This window comes from Ranitomeya variabilis, chromosome 1 (genome assembly GCF_051348905.1).
Source record: "Ranitomeya variabilis isolate aRanVar5 chromosome 1, aRanVar5.hap1, whole genome shotgun sequence".
Classification (NCBI taxonomy): domain Eukaryota; kingdom Metazoa; phylum Chordata; class Amphibia; order Anura; family Dendrobatidae; genus Ranitomeya; species Ranitomeya variabilis.
Window position 1 is genome coordinate 789,295,233 of NC_135232.1, and position 19,656 is coordinate 789,314,888.

Sequence of the window (19,656 nt, forward strand, 5' to 3'; positions counted from 1 at the left end):
CACGCTTTTCCATGCGTTTTGTCATGCGTTTGCGGTTTTTGTGCGCATGGTGGAAAATTTTACAGGAGAAAAATCTAGATAACCAGACACCGCCAATGGTATTACAGATGGCGTGTATTATGGGATATCTATATATAGACCCTAGGACTGCTGAAATCTTAACAGTGTGCTACTGTATCCTGTGTCATGATGGATCTTTGCATGGAGAGCTTTTATTTCAACCTGGATTTAAGCATCAAGCTGTTTCTCGCCTGTGCGTTTGCTTGGGAGCAACACAGAAATCGCAAAAGACAGAGAAGGACACGGCGTAGGCGTTTTTTGGCGACAGCCCATTACAGAACTACGTGAGAGCTGTGGAGTCTATCACACGCTATATTGCGAGCTTAATGCCAACCCGGACAAATTCCTGGAATATAAAAGGATGTCGCAAGATCCTTTTCGGGATTTGCTTGCTCATGTCCAAGGAGCCATCTGGAGACAGGACACCCAGCTCTGTAGAGCGATTCCACCAGAGGAACGTCTGCTGGTTACATTAAGGTATGTAACAAATCTAAACAAATGCCAGTCATAATTTTGGTTGGTCTGGCATGTATTCTTTCTATTTTCTTTTATGTCTTTAGCAGAACAACACCATAAATAGAATTGATTGTAATTTTTTTATTTTTTTTATTTTACTACAGATTTCTGGCAACCAGAGAGAGCTTATCATCCCTCCACTTCCAATACCAGCTTGGAATTTGCACCCTGTCCGGAATAGTTACGGACACCTGTCGGGCTTTGTGGAATGTACTCTGGGATGAGTTTATACCCCTACCCACCGCGGAAATGTGAATGGGAATTGCAGAGAAATTCTGGAATGTGTGTGATTTCCCCAACTGTTTGGGTGCGGTGGATGGAAAGCACATCCGCATTATCAAACCAGCCAGAACAGGATCGGAGTACTTCAACTATAAAAAATATTTTTCTGTTGTGCTCATGGCAATAGCAGATGCGGACTGTTGCTTCATCGCCGTGGACATTGGAGCTTTTGGCCGTGGCAATGATTCCCAGACTTTCAAGAACTCGGATATGGGCCGACGTGTGTATGGCAAAAATTTTAATTTTCCACGGCAACGACCTCTCTCCAACACTCAAGGTCCACAGATGCCATTTGTTATGGTTGGGGATGAGGCCTTTCAGATGTGTGAAAACCTACTGAAGCCAAATTCCAGTCGGGACTTGAACCACACTAATAGGATCTTTAACTGCAGACTGACCAGGGCCCAATGAACAGTAGAGTGTACCTTTGGGATTCTAGTCTCAAAATGGCGCATTCTTGCAACAGCCATTAATCTAAAAATGGAGACAGTCGATGAGGTGGTCAAAGCCTGGGTGGTTCTCCACAATTACATAATGGCTAAGGAGCAACCCAACATTGAACTGGATGAACCAGTTGCAGACCCATTGCCAGATTACCAGAATCACCCGCTGCAGTCAATTGCTGAAGTTGCCCACATGACCAATTTGCTGCCTTTTTTGATTCTGATATTGGACGTGTGGCATGGCAGAACAATATTGTGTAAATGTCCTGTTGGGTTTTGGTCTGAACCAGTTATATTTTAAATGTTACTAATATTTGTTGTTAATAAACTTTATTTTTTTTGGTATCTTGACCGTGTCTCCTATGTATTTCCTCTACAAACCACTTATTGTTAGTGGTAAGGTTGTTGACTTCATTGCGTCCTGATTCTGTTCTGCAGTACTATTGGACGCAGACTGAAGAGACGATGACTGTTTAATACAAAACAGATCTATACTCATTAAGTCAGGTGTCAGAAATAATGAATTCATGATGCACATATAACAGCCTCATGAATTCACTATTTCTGACACATGTCCAGGTGAGCATAGATATGCCTTGTATGACCGCCATCGTCCCTTCACTTTGTGTGAAATAGATTACCTACACATAAGAGAAAATGGAGGTTATACAAGGCAGTTCTCTACTCACCAGGTCAGGTGTCCCAACTAATGAGTTTTTGGACACATGACCTGTTGAGTATAGTTCTGCATTGTATTGCCGCCATTTTCTCTTCAGTCTGCAACACTAGTCACTGACTAAGCAGAAGGAAGAGATTATGGAGAAAATACAAGTATAAATTTTTTTGCCCACCTCATATCTCTATACTAAAGACACACAAAGCTGCAGTGTTGTACTTGCTAACTACTGGAGCTATGATGTGGCCGAAAAAATAAAGTGTGCGGCGTAGTGTTTTATTTGGCGCACGGTGTGTGTTGCCAGCGGCGAAATACACAATTAACCAAACATTTTTTGAGGCAAAAAACATTATTATTTATTTTGTTAACAAAAAAAAAATTAACTGCATCTGCTTGGGGTAGAGTGCTGGAAACGGGGTGTATGCAGCTGTGAAGCTTGACTCACTGTGGACGATGCAGAGGTGGCAGGAGAAGGGGCAATTAAATTACTGGGGTCTGGCAGATCGGGGATGGGGCTCGACGCGTGAGAGGGCTGAGATACACTGGAAGGGTGAGACAAACCTGACATTACAGGCACATTGGGAGGTGAGGGGGGAGGAATAGAAATAGTCCACCCTTTTTGTTCCCTTTTGGGGTCGGCGCTGCGGTCTGGGAAGCCTCAGCGGGCTCATTTCTTGTGGCCTGGTTATAGTGGCCGAACTGTCAGTGACTTTGTCCCGCTGCTGCTGCATGATTGCGGTAGGAGGTTGGAATGCTATGCCAGGGTCCTGCTGCATCGTCGTGGCAGATTGGAAGGCTATGCCAGGGTCCTGCTGCATCATGATGGTGGAGTGGAAGGAAATGCCAGGGTCCTGCTGCATCGTGGTGGCGGAGCGGTAGGCCATGCCAGGGTCCTGTTGCATCATGGTGGCGGAGCGGAAGGCCATGCCAGGGTCCTGCTGCTGCATGGTGGTGTCAGTGGAGGAGGTCCAAGCAGGAGCAGCAGTTGTCATGTCATGGTGGTGGCAGTGGGCTGCCCTACAGCACTCAGCATGGTGGTGGTGCTGTAGTGGTGTCCGGCAGTGCTTGGAATGGAGGTGACCATGCAGTGATATGCAGCAGAGGTCGGCATTGAGGTTAAGCATGACTGTGTAGGCACAGGTGGATATGTCACCACTGTCTGCTGAAAATACCGACTCTGCTGCATAGCCTGCAGGTAAGCAGCATTGCATGCCTGCATGACACTAAGCTGGAGATCAGGAGTAAGGTGTTCCAACATGCCCTGTTCAATTTGATTAAAAAAATGATGTGCTGGCCTCTGGAGGTCGGCTTTTACTTGGTCAAGGCTTTTGGTGACTTCCTGGATACGTGTATTCATATGGCTAATGGCAGTATCCAGTCGGTCACCCAAAGCCTTGAGTCCATCGTGAAAAACCGAGCTCAAGTGCAAAAACTCGGACATGAGTGACCTGTCCAAGGCCCTCTGCCGCTGCTGGGAGGAGTCCAAAAAAAAGGGGCAGAGGCAGAGGACTGGGAAAGGGGACCACCTGATGGACCAGCTTCCTGGTCTCCAGTTAGTGTGGCAGGCCAACTTGCTGCAGCGCTGCTGGATGGCTGGGACGGGTCCGTGGCTATCTGATGAAGGACCACTCCAGAACCAGCGTCAAGAGTGCTGCTCCATGTGCTGTGAAAAAAGAATAAAAAAAAATTTATGCCAAACATTTACAAAACGCCAACTCCTGTGGAATAGAAACATACAGATTATGGCAATACAACACAACCTAATACACCAAAAAAATACTTACATTCTCTGGGCAAGGACCGGTCTCAAAAATGCCAGAATGCGGTGGTATTTATATTTTCGGATCCTTGCTCCAGAACCATTAGGAACACGGCTCTCTTGACGAAAGTCCTTGTTGAAGCGGTCCTTCATCGAACGCCAACATGTTTTGACTTTGAGCACTGTTGAAAAAACAAAAAATAATGGTTAGACAATGGACTTTTGGCCATGCTCACACAACTGTGTGTGATGAGTGAAACTCCTGAGAGTTTCTGCCATCACACACAATTTTGTGAGCATGGCCAAGGTCTCTGCTGCATCACACTGAATTGCAATACTTGCAAAATGCATTTCGGACCCGAGTGGGGGTGTTGTCCCACCCATCCCACATCGCTTTGGCCACCTCATTCCATAGCCGCCGGATCATCACATTGTCCGAGTGCTGCAAAAGCCGGGTGTCCCACAACGGGACTCGCTCTTGGACCAGGGAGATGAGGATTTCGTTGTCAATGAGGTCCTCATCCGGTTCTGAAACCTAAAAAATAAATAAAGACATTAATGTAGGAGACATTAACATAAGGAAAAGAAAGAAAACAGAGACAGAAAACTGGAATGAATATTGAAAGTCAAGAAAAACAGGAGTCAAGAAGAAAAATGTAAAGAAAGAGGAAAGTAAAGAAAGGAAGATTCAAGAATACTAAAGTGAGGATACAATAAACAGTCTGCCAGGTATACTTACATGCTGCCACCTTGCCACCCGACCGTGAACCCGCTGCTCCTGCTCAGCCTCTGCCGCAGTGGAAGAAGTGCTCTAAAAAAAGGAAAAAAAATTGTCACATGTGTAGATGTGACAGTGAATACTTACCAATCTGAAGAGTTGAGTACTCACTTCACTGACATGTTCGGCTTGTGAAGCCCCAGGACGTTGCTCCTCATCAGAAGAAGATGACATTCTGATGCATGCAGAAAGAAAGAAATGGCAGAAATTAGGACATGTAGAGACAGAAAATAGAAGATAAAGGCATTGGCTAGAATATACTCACATTGTTCAGAGTCTTGTTTCCTCCAAGGTGCTTTCTTCTTTCTGGTCTGGTTCTGAGTAGTGACCTGCAAATGTCCACTCCCTCCCTTTATCACTTTGTATGTGGGGGGTGGCTAATCAGTGTCTAGACATGTTTTCCTGTGGTTCAACGCATGCGTTCACAAATACAAGCAAACTCATGTGCTTCACATAGACAGCAATGCGTTTTTTTGCCGCATTCCATACGCTAACAACCGCATACATTTCTAGGCGACAAATTGAAGCCTCTAAAATTACTACAAGTAGCGTTTACCGCGCCAAACCGCAGATGATGAAACGATGCATGCATCGTCAAATGCGGCAAAACGCAACCGATCGCAGACACATGCGTCCCTAATGTTAAATATAGGAATACACAACGCATGCGGATAATTGCAGAAGAAACGCTGCGGACACAACCGCAAATGTGAAACCGGCCTTAGGCATTTTGTGTTGCATGGCCTTGAGCACCTGATACAATAGTTAATCTGTCCTTTCTTTTTCAGCTCCTTGTCACAATTCATGCCTATGTTGCTTCTTACTTTCTGTATTGCTCTTGTTTCTGAGTATATTTTCTCCTCCCTTCTAGGTTATTCATTGAAAGGGAATCTGTCACCAAGATTTGTCACCTAATCTGTGTGCAGCATAATGTAGAGACCGAGACCCTGGTCCAAAGATGTATGACTTACTGGGTTGCTTTCTGTAGTTTGACAAAATTACTGTGTCATCAGCAGGAGATTATCACTAGAAGGCTAACTTTTTCTTCTCCAGACAATCATTCTTCCAGATGTCCCAAATGGTCTTAAGGAAATTCATTAGCTATAATAGCTTTGCAATAAAAGGGATTGAACCGCAAAGAAGAACAGGGCTTGGACTGTAGAGGACTAAGGTAAAGCAAGGGCCCGGACTGTACCCCCACCGGGACTCAAGGGAGGGTCTCGGGACTCAGGTTGTTTGCAAGGCCAGAGCTGTGGGTGCTAAGGAGTTAATGGGGTATAATGTTTATGGAACATGACTGTTAAGGGGAAGGGAATAGAGAAAACCAGTGTCATCGGGCTTATCTGATTGGTGGAGGGGTTAATTTCCAGGAAAGTATATTTAAAGACTTGCCTTTAGGGGATGACCTTCTTCTCCAGTGGCCTTTATACCCGGAACATTGTCCCCTTGGATCTGGAAAAATGGAGGTACTGCTTAAGGAGATATGGACACTGACAGTGCTCAGGGAGGTCCAGACCTCTGGAGAGACTGAGACTGAGCCATGGGGTGGCCTCACTGACCAGGAGAAGAATTTGAAGCTTCTCAAGGGTCCCTTTAGGGACAGCTGCTCTGCCCCAGCCTTTAGCCGTTGCACATCACTCTGCAAGGAATCCTCAGCACTGGCTTGGTCCAGGAGTAGAGGTGAGTGACATCACTGGCCCCTCCCCTCCTCTGGGATTACAGCGCGAGATCTCGGTGACGTCTCTCATGTCACTTGACTGCACTGTATACTCAGAAGTGTGGGTGGTGCTAACGCAAAGGAAACAGGCTGCGGTGATCAGCAATTAAGGGGGTGCAGTCTTCCCTGGCAAAAAGAGCGCTGAATCACAGGTCTGGCAGATCTTTGAGAAGTGCCAGGACAAGAATCAAAAATGTCCAGACCAGTCATTAACCAACAGCGACAGCAGCAACAGCGATGGCCATGGAAGTCAAGCAATGGCTGTTCTGAGGAATCCTCGTAGTCAACCTAGTAAGTCAAACATGGTTTGCATGCACCTCGGGTGAATGTGGCGAATGCGGTTTTAGACAATGGGGATGTTAGATGTATGGGGATGCTAGTCTAATTGTTGGCAGTGGTGTCAGAGTGGCTGATGTGGTTTTTGAATTGTTTAATATGGTTAGGCATTTTTTGGCGCTGGGTCCAGACCTAGTGGTGTGTGGCAGGATAATAGTCACTTGTTTACTGCAACAGAGAGGGACCAGAGGACCGCAGCGTCTGATATCACGTACAGCTGCACTGATTAGAAGCACTTCCCCTTCATATTAAACAGTGCAAATTTCTGTTAGCATTGCATGGGTTAAACTGTTCAGCTTAGAGTTTCTGAAACCTTCCTGCTTGCATGATCTTAGCTGTTCAGTATTGGCCACTTGACTCTCCTATATATACTCACCTCTGGCAATCTGGATTGCCAGTGTTAGTCTTATAGTGCCTAGCTTGAAGTCTAGGTGTTGGAAGTTGGTAGAGGTGTTTGGAGTGATAATCTGAGATTGTTGCTTGGTGTTTCTGCTGTGTGTGACTCCTCATCCTCTCCTATTTTGTCTGCCTCCCTTTTCTCCCTGGTATTCTTCTCTGTTGTCTGTGAGTACATATTTGTATGTTTGGTACCTTCATTTATCCCTGTACTTCCTCCCTTGTAAGTCTGGTTTGTGTATATACATACACTATTACTTCCCACTTCCCTGGGTAGAGGAGGAAGACAGATATGCTGTCTGTATTTTATTAATACTTTGTATTTATTTTTATTTAACTTTTCTTTCTGGTGCAATCCCCATTAGGAAATGTGCCCCACTATTGTTAATCCTTGAGCAGCCGGTCGAGGGTGCATACTGCTGTGTGAGATGTGAGCACATTGTGCATTTGGAAGCCCAAATTCTGAATCTAAATGTGCAGCTGGAAACACTGAGATCCATAGACAATATGGAAAGGAGTCTTCTGCTCACTGAGCAGACGCTCAATGGGATAGATGGGGGGATGGTGGGATGGAGCTGCAGCACAGGGAGGCAGTTAGCTGGGTGACAGTTAGAAAGCAGGGTAGAGGGAAGAATGCCAGGGAGGCTAGTCCTGATCTGGCTCACCCTAATAAGTTTGCTAAGTTGGCAGATGAGGGGGGTGCCAGTACAGGGGTAGCACTGCTGCAGCCAGGCATGTCCTCTGAAAGCCGGAGAAGTGTCTGCTCCACTAAGGGGGAAATAGGAGAGCAGTGCAGGCCAGACAGGTGCTCATAGTGGGGGACTAAATTATTAGGGGAACAGATAGGGCAATCTGTCACAAAGACAGGGATCGTCGAACGGTGTGCTGCCTACCTGGCACTCGAGTCTGACACATCGCTGATCGGGCTGACAGATTACTGGGAGGGGCTGGTGAGGACCCAGTGGTCATGGTGCACATTGGCACAAATGACAAAGTTAGAGGGAGGTGGAAGGTCCTTAAAGATGATTTCAGGGAATTAGGCTGCAAGCTGAAATCAAGGACCCCAAGGTGGTATTTTCTGAAATAATGCCTGTACCATGTGCCACGCCAGAGAGGCAACAGTAGATTAGGGATGTTGATAAGTGGCTCAAGAATTGGTGTAGGAAGGAGGGGTTTGGGTTCCTGGAGAACTTGGCTGACTTCTCTTGGCTACAGGTTCTACGCAAGGGATAGGCTGCACCTCAATGGGGATGGTGCAGCTGTGCTGCGGGAGAAAATGGCTAAAAGGTTGGAGGAGTGTTTCAACTAGGGAATTGTCATGTCGGACGCTGTTCAAACTAGGTCATCCGACAGACAGCGGTAATTCCGCTGTTGACCACTATTTGCTCATTGGCGTCTGCTAGATTTTGTCTAGCGGTTCCGGGGTTAATTTACCTGATCCTCGGATTGGATGCTGGGCCATTCCCATGGCCTTTAAATAGTTCTCCTGTTTATTGGGCGTCGCCGATTATAGCTTCTCTCTTGGGCGTTGTTATCTCGGTCTGGAGTGGAGAGCTGGTTTGGAGATTCGTTGCTGGTGGTGTATTTTCCTCTGTCTTATTTACTGCTTCCTATATTTGTATACATATTAGTCCCAAAACAATATGCGTGAACACATTCAAGATAACATAAATACAAAAAGGCCTGCTAATAAATTAAACAGACCACCAGAATGTATAGTTCAAAGTTTTTAAAAAAAAAAATCTTTATTAGTACAACATCATTAAAAACCCAATGAGGTACAACACTGATTAGAAGTAAAAATGCCTCCGATCCAAATGAACAGGGATGAGACAAACCCCACACTATGCCTAATTAATAACACACATCAGGTGACTGTAATAATGGCAATGGAAAAATAATAATCAAGAAGATGAATATATAACCATAGAATTCCCCCCATTACATTATAATCGGCCCAACAAAAAAAAACTAAAAAAAAAAAAACTAAAAAAGGGGTTTCTTTTTTTTGTGTCTTGTCATGGATCCCATGAATTCCATAACCCGCCAGTTGGAGGCGCTGTCCCTACAGGTCACTGAGTTGAGGAGGGCAGTGCAGCAACAGGGACTAGCAGTAGCTAATGTGCAGGCTGGAGCGACAGGAAGAGTTGCTGAGCCTAAATTTCCTTTGCCTGAAAGATTTACTGGGGAACGCAGTAAATTTGTTTCTTTTCGTGAAGCTTGCAAACTATATTTCCGCATGCGCCCGATCTCCTCGGGTAATGAGGCTCAGCAGGTGGGTCTGGTGTTGTCTTTGTTAAGCGGGGATCCCCAAGCGTGGGCGTTTTCTTTGCCATCTGATTCTGTTGCATTTGACTCTGTGGAGAGTTTTTTTTCTTCTCTTGGGACAGTCTATGATGAACCTGACAGAATGGCTCTAGCAGAATCTAAGATACGCACTATTTGCCAGGGGGAGCGAGTTGCAGAGGATTACTGTTCTGAACTTCATCGCTGGGCGATCGATACGCAGTGGAATGATCCAGCATTGCGGAGTCAGTTTATACATGGGATTTCTGGAAGGGTTAAAAAAGCCCTTCTGATGTACGAGACTCCTGCGTCTCTAGATTCTGCCATGAGTCTGGTTGTCCGCATAGATCGTCGTTTGCGTCAGGGGGAGCATGAGACGCCGCCTGTGGGAGAGGGTTTAGGTTCACGTGAGGTTGCTGCAGGTGAGCCCACGGAACCTATGCAAATCGCAGGGGTGTCACATGTCAAGCGTCAAGCTCCTGAGCTCAGGAAGCAGGGAGCCTGTTTTTACTGTGGTAAAACTGGTCATTTTATTAACATCTGTCCTCTGCTGTCTAAGAAAAACGCAACGGCGGAAAACTGCTAGGCTCAGAGGGTGTGGAGGAGTCCAATCTGAGCTTATGTATATCCTCCATGGTGGTTTCTCAATGTATGCTCCCTGCTAAGGTATTTATTGCTGGCAGTGAGCTGCCAATTACTGTTTTTGTGGATAGTGGTTCAGCCACAATTCTCATTGATGAGGAGTTTGCGCGCACAGCAGGTTTTAGGATTGAAAAACTGTCTCATCCTATCCGCGTGGTCACCATCAATGCTGCTGCTCTCTCACAGGGGGAGATAACTGAATTTGTGGCTGAGGTGAAACTGCACATAGGAGTTCTACATTCCGAGCGGGTTACATGTAAGGTGCTCAGGAATCTTCCTGCTCAGGTGGTTTGGGGTTTTCCTTGGTTGTCTATGCACAACCCGGTAATTGACTGGAAAACTCAGGACATAATTCGGTGGAACGAGTTCTGCCAGGAGAATTGCCTGGCCACATGTGTGGCTGCGGTGACTTCAAGCATTCCGGAGTCACTTCTGGATTTTGTGGATGTGTTCTCTGAGAAGGGTTGTTCAGAGTTGCCGCCACATCGTCCTTATGACTGTTCTATCAGGTTTAAACCAGGGGACAAATTGCCTAAAGCAAGGATGTTTAACATCTCCAGTCCGGAGAGACAAGCGTTAAAAGATTACATTGCTGAAAGCTTGAGCAAAGGGCACATCAGGCCGTCATCCTCGCCGGTGGCAGCAGGGTTCTTCTTCGTGAAAAAGAAAGATGGTGGATTACGCCCGTGTTTGGATTTCAGGGAGTTGAACCAGATTACGGTTTGTGATCCATACACTTTGCCTCTGATACCAGATTTGTTCAACCAGGTGGCAGATGCTAAGTGGTTTACCAAGCTTGACCTCAGGGGGGTGTACAACCTCATAAGAGTCCGTCAAGGTGATGAGTGGAAGACGGCTTTTAATACCCCTGAGGGTCATTTTGAAAATTTGGTGATGCCGTTTGGGTTGACTAACGCACCTGCAGTGTTCCAACATTTCATCAATGATGTATTCTCGCATGTTTTCGGGAAATTCGTTATCGTGTATCTAGATGACATCCTCATATATTCTTGCGACCGTGATGCTCATTTAGATCATGTCAGGCAGGTGTTACAGCTTCTCAGATAGAATAAGCTGTATGCTAAACTTGAGAAATGTGTATTTTCTGTTCAAGAGTTGCCTTTCTTGGGTTATATTGTATCTGCATCTGGGTTTAAAATGGACGCTGCTAAGGTGCAGGTGGTGCTGCATTGGGAACGTCCTGATAACCTGAAAGCACTTCAGCGGTTCCTTGGGTTTTCTAATTACTATAGGAAATTTATCAAGGATTTTTCCATCATTGCTAAACCGCTAACTGACATGACTAAAAAGGGTACCAATTTCTCCATTTGGCCTGAGGCTGCTGTGCACACATTTGAATTTCTTAAGAACAGTTTTGTTTCAGCCCCCATTCTTGTGCAGCCAGACGTATCTAAACCCTTTGTTGTGGAAGTCGATGCGTCTGAGGTTGGTGTGGGGGCAGTACTATCTCAATGCTCATCTTTGAGTGGTTTGCGTCCGTGCGCCTATTTCTCCAAGAAACTGTCGTCCGCCGAATGTAACTACAATATCGGCAACAGGGAGTTGTTGGCAATTAAGTTGGCCTTTGAGGAATGGCGACACTTCTTGGAGGGGTCGGTACATCAGGTTACTGTTATTACCGATCATAAGAATTTGCTGTATTTGGAGTCAGCCAAGCGTCTGTCCCCCAGGCAGGCTTGCTGGGGATTGTTTTTCACGCGGTTCAATTTTGTGGTCACATACAGACCGGGGTCTAAAAACACTAAGGCGGATGCTCTGTCCAGGTGTTTTCCGGGGGGAGAACCTCGGGAGGATTCAGTACCCATCCTCCAAAAGGGTGTTGTGGTTTCGGCTCTCACTACCGAGGTTGAGGCTGAGATTGCCGAGGCTCAGGAGGAGGTACCATGTGAGCTTCCCGTCAACAAATCTTTTGTACCGCTTCATCTCTGCCTAAAGGTTTTGGCGGAGCATCATGATGCTGTCCTGGCTGGCCACCCAGGGGTTAGAGGTACCTTGGAGTTGGTGTCACGTCGGTTTTGGTGGCCCAAGATCCGACAGGACGTGGTCTCATACGTGTCAGCTTGTATCACGTGCGCTAGGGCTAAGACACCTCGCTCCCGTCCTGTTGGCACATTACTTCCTCTTGAGGTACCCAGTAAGCCTTGGATGGAAATCTCCATGGATTTCATCACTGATTTGCCCTCATCAGCTGGGAACACGGTCATCTTGGTGATTGTTGATCGGTTTTCAAAAATGTCACACTTTGTGTCTTTGCCTTCGTTGCCTAACGCTAAGACTCTGGCTCAGGTATTTGTGCAGGAGGTGGTCAGACTTCATGGGGTTCCGTCTGACATCGTGTCTGATAGGGGGTCTCAGTTTGTGGCATATTTTGGAGAGCATTTTGCGCACGTCTGGGAATCAAGTTATCTCATTCTTCGGCATTTCATCCTCAAATGGTCAGACTGAGCGTATGAACCAAAATTTGGAACAGTACTTACGCTGTTTTGTCTCTGATAATTAGGAGGAGTGGTCTACCTTTCTTCCTTTGGCTGAGTTTGCCATCAATAATCACCACCAGGAGTCGTCTGGGGAGTCCTCAATTTTGTACCTTGAGTCAGAGGGGCTCTACCGGTGTTCCAGAGGAGGACCAGTTGGGGACACAATTGTCATCAGTCTGGAGGAGAGTTAAGCAGCGCCTGTTGAGTGTGGGTGCTAGGTACAAGCGTGTGGCTGACAGTAGGCGTGTGCCAGGTCTGGACCTGAGTGTGGATGACTGGGTGTGGTTATCCACAAAAAAACATAAGACTCAAAATACCGTCCCTTAAATTGGGTCCACGGTTTATTGGTCCATTTAGGGTCACCGCCGTCATTAACCCAGTAGCGTACCGATTGCAGCTCCCTACGGTGTATAAGATACACAACGTGTTCCACAGGTCTCTTCTAAAGAAGGTGGTGGGTTCTGTGGACGCGGCGCTTATGCCACCTCCAGTCTTGGTGGATGGTAATTTGGAGTTTGAAGTCTCCAAGGTGGTTGATTTTCATGTAGTGCGTCACACTTTACAGTACTTGGTACACTGGCGTGGTTATGGGCCTGAGGAGAGGTCCTGGGTAGTGTTGAGCATTCCGATACCGCAAGTATCGGGTATCGGCCGATACTTGCGGTATCGGAATTCCGATACCGAGATCCGATACTTTTGTGGTATCGGGAATCAGAATCGGAAGTTCCCAGTGTATTGTTCCCAGGGTCTGAAGGAGAGGAAACTCTCCTTCAGGCCCTGGGATCCATATCCATGTAAAAAATAAAGAATTAAAATAAAAAATATTGATATACTCACCTCTCCGGAGGCCCCTGGACATCACCGCTGGTAACCGGCAGCCTGCTTTGCTTAAAATGAGCGCGTTCAGCACCTTCCATGATGTCACGGCTTCTGATTGGTCGCGTGCCGCTCATGTGACCGCCACGCGACCAATCACAAGCCGTGATGTAATTCTCAGGTCCTAAATTCCTAGAATTCGGAATTTAGGACCTGAGAATGACGTCACGGCTTGTGATTGGTCCGTGGCGGTCACATGAGCGGCACGCAACCAATCAGAAGCCGTGACGTCATGGAAGGCCCTAAACGCGCTAATTTTAAGCAAAGAAGGCTGCCGGTTACCAGTGGTGATGTTAAGGGGCCTCCGGAGAGGTGAGTATATCAATATTTTTTATTTTAATTCTTTATTTTACACAGTAATATGGATCCCAGGGACTGAAGGAGAGTTTCCTCTCCTTCAGACCCTGGGAACCATCAGGATACCTTCCGATACTTGGTGTCCCATTGACTTGTATTGGTATCGGGTATCGGTATCGGCGATATCCGATACTTTTTGGGTATCGGCTGATACTATCCGATACCGATACTTTCAAGTATCGGATGGTATCGCTCAACACTAGTCCTGGGTACCAGCCTCGGACATTCATGCGGATCGGCTTGTCAGGTTTTTTCATCGTCGGCATCCAGACAAGCCGGGTCCTATAAGCCGTGAGGGCCCTGGGGTCCCTCGTAGAAGGCGGGGTACTGTCATGTCAGACGCTGTTCAGACTAGGTCGTCCGACAGACAGCGGTAATTCCGCTGTTGACCACTATTTGCTCATTGGCGTCTGCTAGATTTTGTCTAGCGGTTCCGGGGTTAATTTACCTGATCCTCGGATTGGATGCTGGGCCATTCCCATGGCCTTTAAATAGTTCTCCTGTTTATTGGGCGTCGACGATTATAGCTTCTCTCTTGTGCGTTGTTATCTCGGTCTGGAGTGGAGAGCTGGTTTAGAGATTCGTTGCTGGTGGTGTATTTTCCTCTGTCTTATTTACTCCTTGCTATATTTGTATTTATTTTGCCCTGCACATTTATAGTGTATTCTTGAGTGACTGCGGTGTGGTGTATATTTTCCTTTATCCTTGTCTGTTTCTATCTGTGGGTATTGGAATATAACCTCTTCACTGGGTGGAGGGCGGAGGTATCAGCCTAGGGTTATTACAGGAGTTAGGGTGAGGTTCGAGGTCTGGACATGCACACCATCAGTGTAAACTCCAGGTAGAGGGTCAGTCAGGAGTTCCCTAGTCTGAGGGAAACTGCAGGGGCCTGGGTTTTTAGCTCTCGCTCACCTAGTTCCCCCGTCACAGGAATGGGGGGAGGGTATTCATTTTATAGGAGGGGAAGATAGTGCAGATAGAGACCTGGGCACAAATAAGGAAGTTGGGGGTGGAGGTGGCATGGGGGGTGGGGTTAGAACAGTTAATAATTTAACAAAGAATAGAGGTACAGAAAGATACATCAAGTGTATGCATACTAATGCCAGAAGCCTCGTCAACAAAATGGACGAATTAGAATTAATGTTATTTGAGCATAATTATGACATGGTGGGGATATCTGAGACATGGCTGGATGAGAGCCATGACTGAGCTGATAACTTGCAGGGCAATAGTCTGTTCAGAAATGACCAAACGGTTAAGCGAGGGGGAGGTGTGTGTCTATATGTAAAATCATCCTTAAAACCCATCCTGCATGATAATATAGGTGAATCAAATGAACATGTAGAGTCCCTGTGGGTGGAGATAAGGGGAGGGGGAAAAAATAATAAATTATTGATAGGAGTTAGTTATAAGTCTCAAAAAATAATGGAAGCAATGGAGAATATCCTCGTAAAGCAAATAGATAAAGCTGCGACTCAAGGAGAAGTCATTATTATGGGGGACTTCAACTACCCTGAAATAGATTGGGCAACAGAAACCTGCAGTTCCAGCAAAGGTAATCGGTTTTTGACAACTATGTGAGACAACTACCTTTCACAACTGGTTCAGGACCCAACAAGAAGACCTAGCTAGACCTAATATTAACCAACAGGCCAGACCGCATAGCAAATATAAGGGTTGGGGGTCACTTGGGGAATAGTGATCACAAAATAATAAGTTTTCATGTATCCTTTAATAAGATGTGTAGTATAGGGGTTACAAGGACACTAAACTTCAGGAGGGCAAATTTCCAATGGATGAGAGATGATCTTGGTGCAATTAACTTGGACGATATCCCGAGACATAAAAATACACAAAGAAATTGGGAGACGTTTATTAGCATCCTGGATAGGACAGTATATACTGTATGGGAATAAACATACTAGAAATAGAAGGAAACCACTATGGCTAAATAGAGCTGTAAGGGGTGCAATAAGTGACAAAAAGAAAGCATTTAGAGAATTAAAGGAAGTAGGTAGTGATGATGCATTAAATAAATACAGAAAATTAAATAAATTCTGTAAAAAGCAAATCAAGGCAGCAAAAATTGAGACAGAGAGACTCATTGCCAGAGAGAGTAAAATAATCCCAAAATATTCTTTAAGTACATAAACAGTTAGAAACTAAAAAATGATAGTGTTGACCCCCTTAAAATAGTCTGTATTGGGCCCTCTTCTTTTTAACATATTTATTAATGACCTTGTAGGGGGCATACAGAGCAGAATTTCAAAATTTGCAGATGACACTAAACTCTGCAGGGTAATCAATACAGTGGAGGACAATTTTATATTACAGGATGATTTATGTAAACTAGAAGCTTGAGCTGATAAATGGCAAATGAGCTTTAATAGGGATAAATGTAAGTTCCTGCACTTGGGTAGAAGTAATAAGATGTATAGCTATGTGCTTAATTGTAAAGCACTGGGCAAAACCATCAATGAAAAAGACCTGGGTGTATGGCTGGATGACAAACTCACATTTAGTAGCCAGTGTCAGGCAGCTGCTACAAAGGCAAATAAAATAATGGGATGCATTAAAAGAGGCATAGATGCTCATGAGGAGAACATAATTTTACCTCTATACAAGTCACTAGTTCGACCACACTTAGAATACTGTGTACAGTTCTGGTCTCGGGTGGATAAGAAAGACATAGCTGAACTACAACGGGTGCAGAGAAGAGCGACCAAGGTTAGTAGAGGACTGGGGGGTCTGCAATACCAAGATAGGTTATTACACTTGGGGCTATTTAGTTTGGAAAAACGAAGGCTAAGGGGTGATCTTATTTTAATGTCTAAATATATGAGGGGACAGTACAAAGAACTTTCCGATGATCTTTTTAATCATAGACCCAAGACAGGGACAAGAGGGCATCCTCTTCTTCTGGAGGAAAGAAGGTTTAAGCATAATAACAGATGTGTATTCTTTACTGTAAGAGCAGTGAGACTATGGAACTCTCTGCCGTATGATGTTGTAATGAGCGATTCATTACTAAAATTTAAGAGGGGACTGGATACCTTTCTTGAAAAGTATAATGTTACAGGTTATATATACTAGATTCCTTGATAGGGCGTTGATCCAGGTAACTACCTTATATACTCGAGTATAAGCCGACCCGAGTATAAGCCGACCCCCCTAATTTTGCCACAAAAAACTGAGAAAACTTATTGACTCGAGTATAAGCCTAGGGTGGAAAATGCAGCAGCTACCGGTGAATTTCAAAAATAAAAATAGATGGTCCATACCGTTCATGATGGCCCCAGAGATGCTCCATATAAAGCTGTGCCACATATAATGCTCTGCACCATTCATTATGGCCCCACAGATGCTCCACATAAAGCTGTGCCATATAAAATGCTCTGCATCGTTCATTATGGCCCCATAGATGCTCCACATAAAGCTGTGCCATATATAATGCTCTGCACCGTTCATTATGGCCCCACAGATGCTCCACATAAAGCTGTGCCATATATAATGCTCTGCACCGTTCATTATGGCCAGATAGATGCTCCATATAAAGCTGTGCCACATATAATGCTCTGCACCGTTCATTATGGCCCCACAGATGCTCCACATAAAGCTGTGCCATATATAATGCTCTGCACCGTTCAGTATGGCCCCATAGATGCTCCACATAAAGCTGTGCCATATAGAATGCTCTGCACCGTTCATTATGGCCCCATAGATGCTCCATAGAAAGCTGTGCCATATACAATGCTCTGCACCATTCATTATGGCCCCATAGATGTGCCATAGAAAGCTGTGCCCCATATACAATGCTCTCACCGTTCATTGTATCCCCATAGATGTGCCATAGAAAGCTGTGCCCCATATACAATGCTCTGCACCGTTCATTATGGCCCCATAGATGCTCCATTCAAAGCTGTGCACATATAATGCTCTGCACCGTTCATTATGGCCCCATAGATGCTCCACATAAAGCTGTGCCATATATAATGTTCTGCACCATTCATTATGGCCCCATAGATGCTCCACATAAAGCTGTGCCACATATAATGCTCTGCACTGTTCATTATGGCCCCATAGATGCTCCACATAAAGCTGTGCCATATATAATGCTCTGCACCATTCAGTATGGCCCCATAGATGCTCCACATAAAGCTGTGCCATATAGAATGCTCTGCACCGTTCGTTATGGCCCCATAGATGCTCCATAGAAAGCTGTGCCATATACAATGCTCTGCACCGTTCATTATGGCCCCATAGATGTGCCATAGAAAGCTGTGCCCCATATACAATGCTCTGCACCATTCATTGTTGCCCCATAGATGTGCCATAGAAAGCTGTGCCCCATATACAATGCTCTGCACCGTTCATTGTTGCCCCATAGATGTGCCATAGAAAGCTGTGCCCCATATACAATGCTCTGCACCATTCATTGTTGCCCCATAGATGTGCCATAGAAAGCTGTGCCCCATCTATAATGCTGCTGCTAGGGTTGAGCGACTTTCATTTTTTTAAGATCGAGTCGGGTTTTGTGAAACCCGACTTTGTCCAGAGTCGAGTCGAGTGCAGTCGGCCGATTATCGCTAACAGTCGGGGATCGACCGAAACGCGAAACCCAATGCAAGTCAATGGGGAAGCATAGTCGGCAGTGAGTGGAGGCCAGGAAAACACCTACAGTGCCCATTTTAATGCCAAAAACATCCATTCTTGTTTCTGAAGCTTGTCAATCTTAATTAACTTTATAATAATAGTTGGGCATAGGAAATTGGGGGTCATTTGGCAAAAGTTGTGGGGGAAGTAGGGCTGGCTCAAGTTTTTCGTGGGCCCAGGAAATGCGGACTACGTCACAGCGGTGTTGCAGGGAGAGGTAAGTATTTCAACATTGCAAGTGCTGTGATCCTGAGCAAGCAGGGGGGGCCCACTCATTCGCATTGGCACTGGCACAGGGCCCCTCAAAGTACGGCGGTGTGTTTGCATGGCGGGGGCGCCTCCCACCAGCAGCGACACTTTTGCGTACTCTGAGGGGCCCTGTGCTAGTGACGTCGCCAACGAGTATGCCCCCCCACCTGATGAAGGAACCTGCACTTTCATCTGCACCTTCCTCTTTGTCCCTGTGTAAGGTGGTATAACATGCGGGAAGGGGAACCTTACTTTCAGCAGGGTCAGATTCTGGCTGTGTAGAGTACAAGGAGAATGTAGTGGTCTAGGTCAATGTACCAGCAGACTCATCTAGTAGTGGCTGGGCAATGGGCAGGATGAGGAGGAAACAGATATAGGGCCAAAGAATAAAGTAGGCTAAATGCAGTTCAAAATTGGTAACAGGACTAAACAGGCGGCATTGCTTTGTTCAGTGGAGTAGCAAACCCAAGAGCAGCAGACACTGTTTCAAGGGCCTAACCACACTAGTAGGCCAAATGCAGTTTAATATCTGATAGTATAGGCCGAAAGCCAGAATGTGGAAGCTCAGCTTTGTTCAGTTGAGGACAACACCAGGCAGGGGCAGACACCTTTAGTAGGCCGGAACAGCCAATTTTTTAAAAAAACAGCAGTTAATAAGAGGCAGAAGGTAGAAGCTCAGCTTTATTCAGTTGAGGACAACACCAGGCAGGGGCAGACACCTTTAGTAGGCCGGAACAGCCAATTTCATTTTTAACAATCGTAATTTGGAACAGAAGGTTGAAGCACAGCTTTATTCAGTTGAGGACAACACCAGGCAGGGGCAGACACCTTTAGTAGGCCGGAACAGCCAATTTCATTTTTAACAATCGTAATTTGGAACAGAAGGTTGAAGCACAGCTTTATTCAGTTGAGGACAACACCAGGCAGGGGCAGACACCTTTAGTAGGCCGGAACAGCCAATTTTTTAAAAAAACAGCAGTTAATAAGAGGCAGAAGGTAGAAGCTCAGCTTTATTCAGTTGAGGACAACACCAGGCAGGGGCAGACACCTTTATTAGGCCGGAACAGCCAATTTCATTTTTAAAAATCGTAATTTGGAACAGAAGGTTGAAGCACAGCTTTATTCAGTTGAG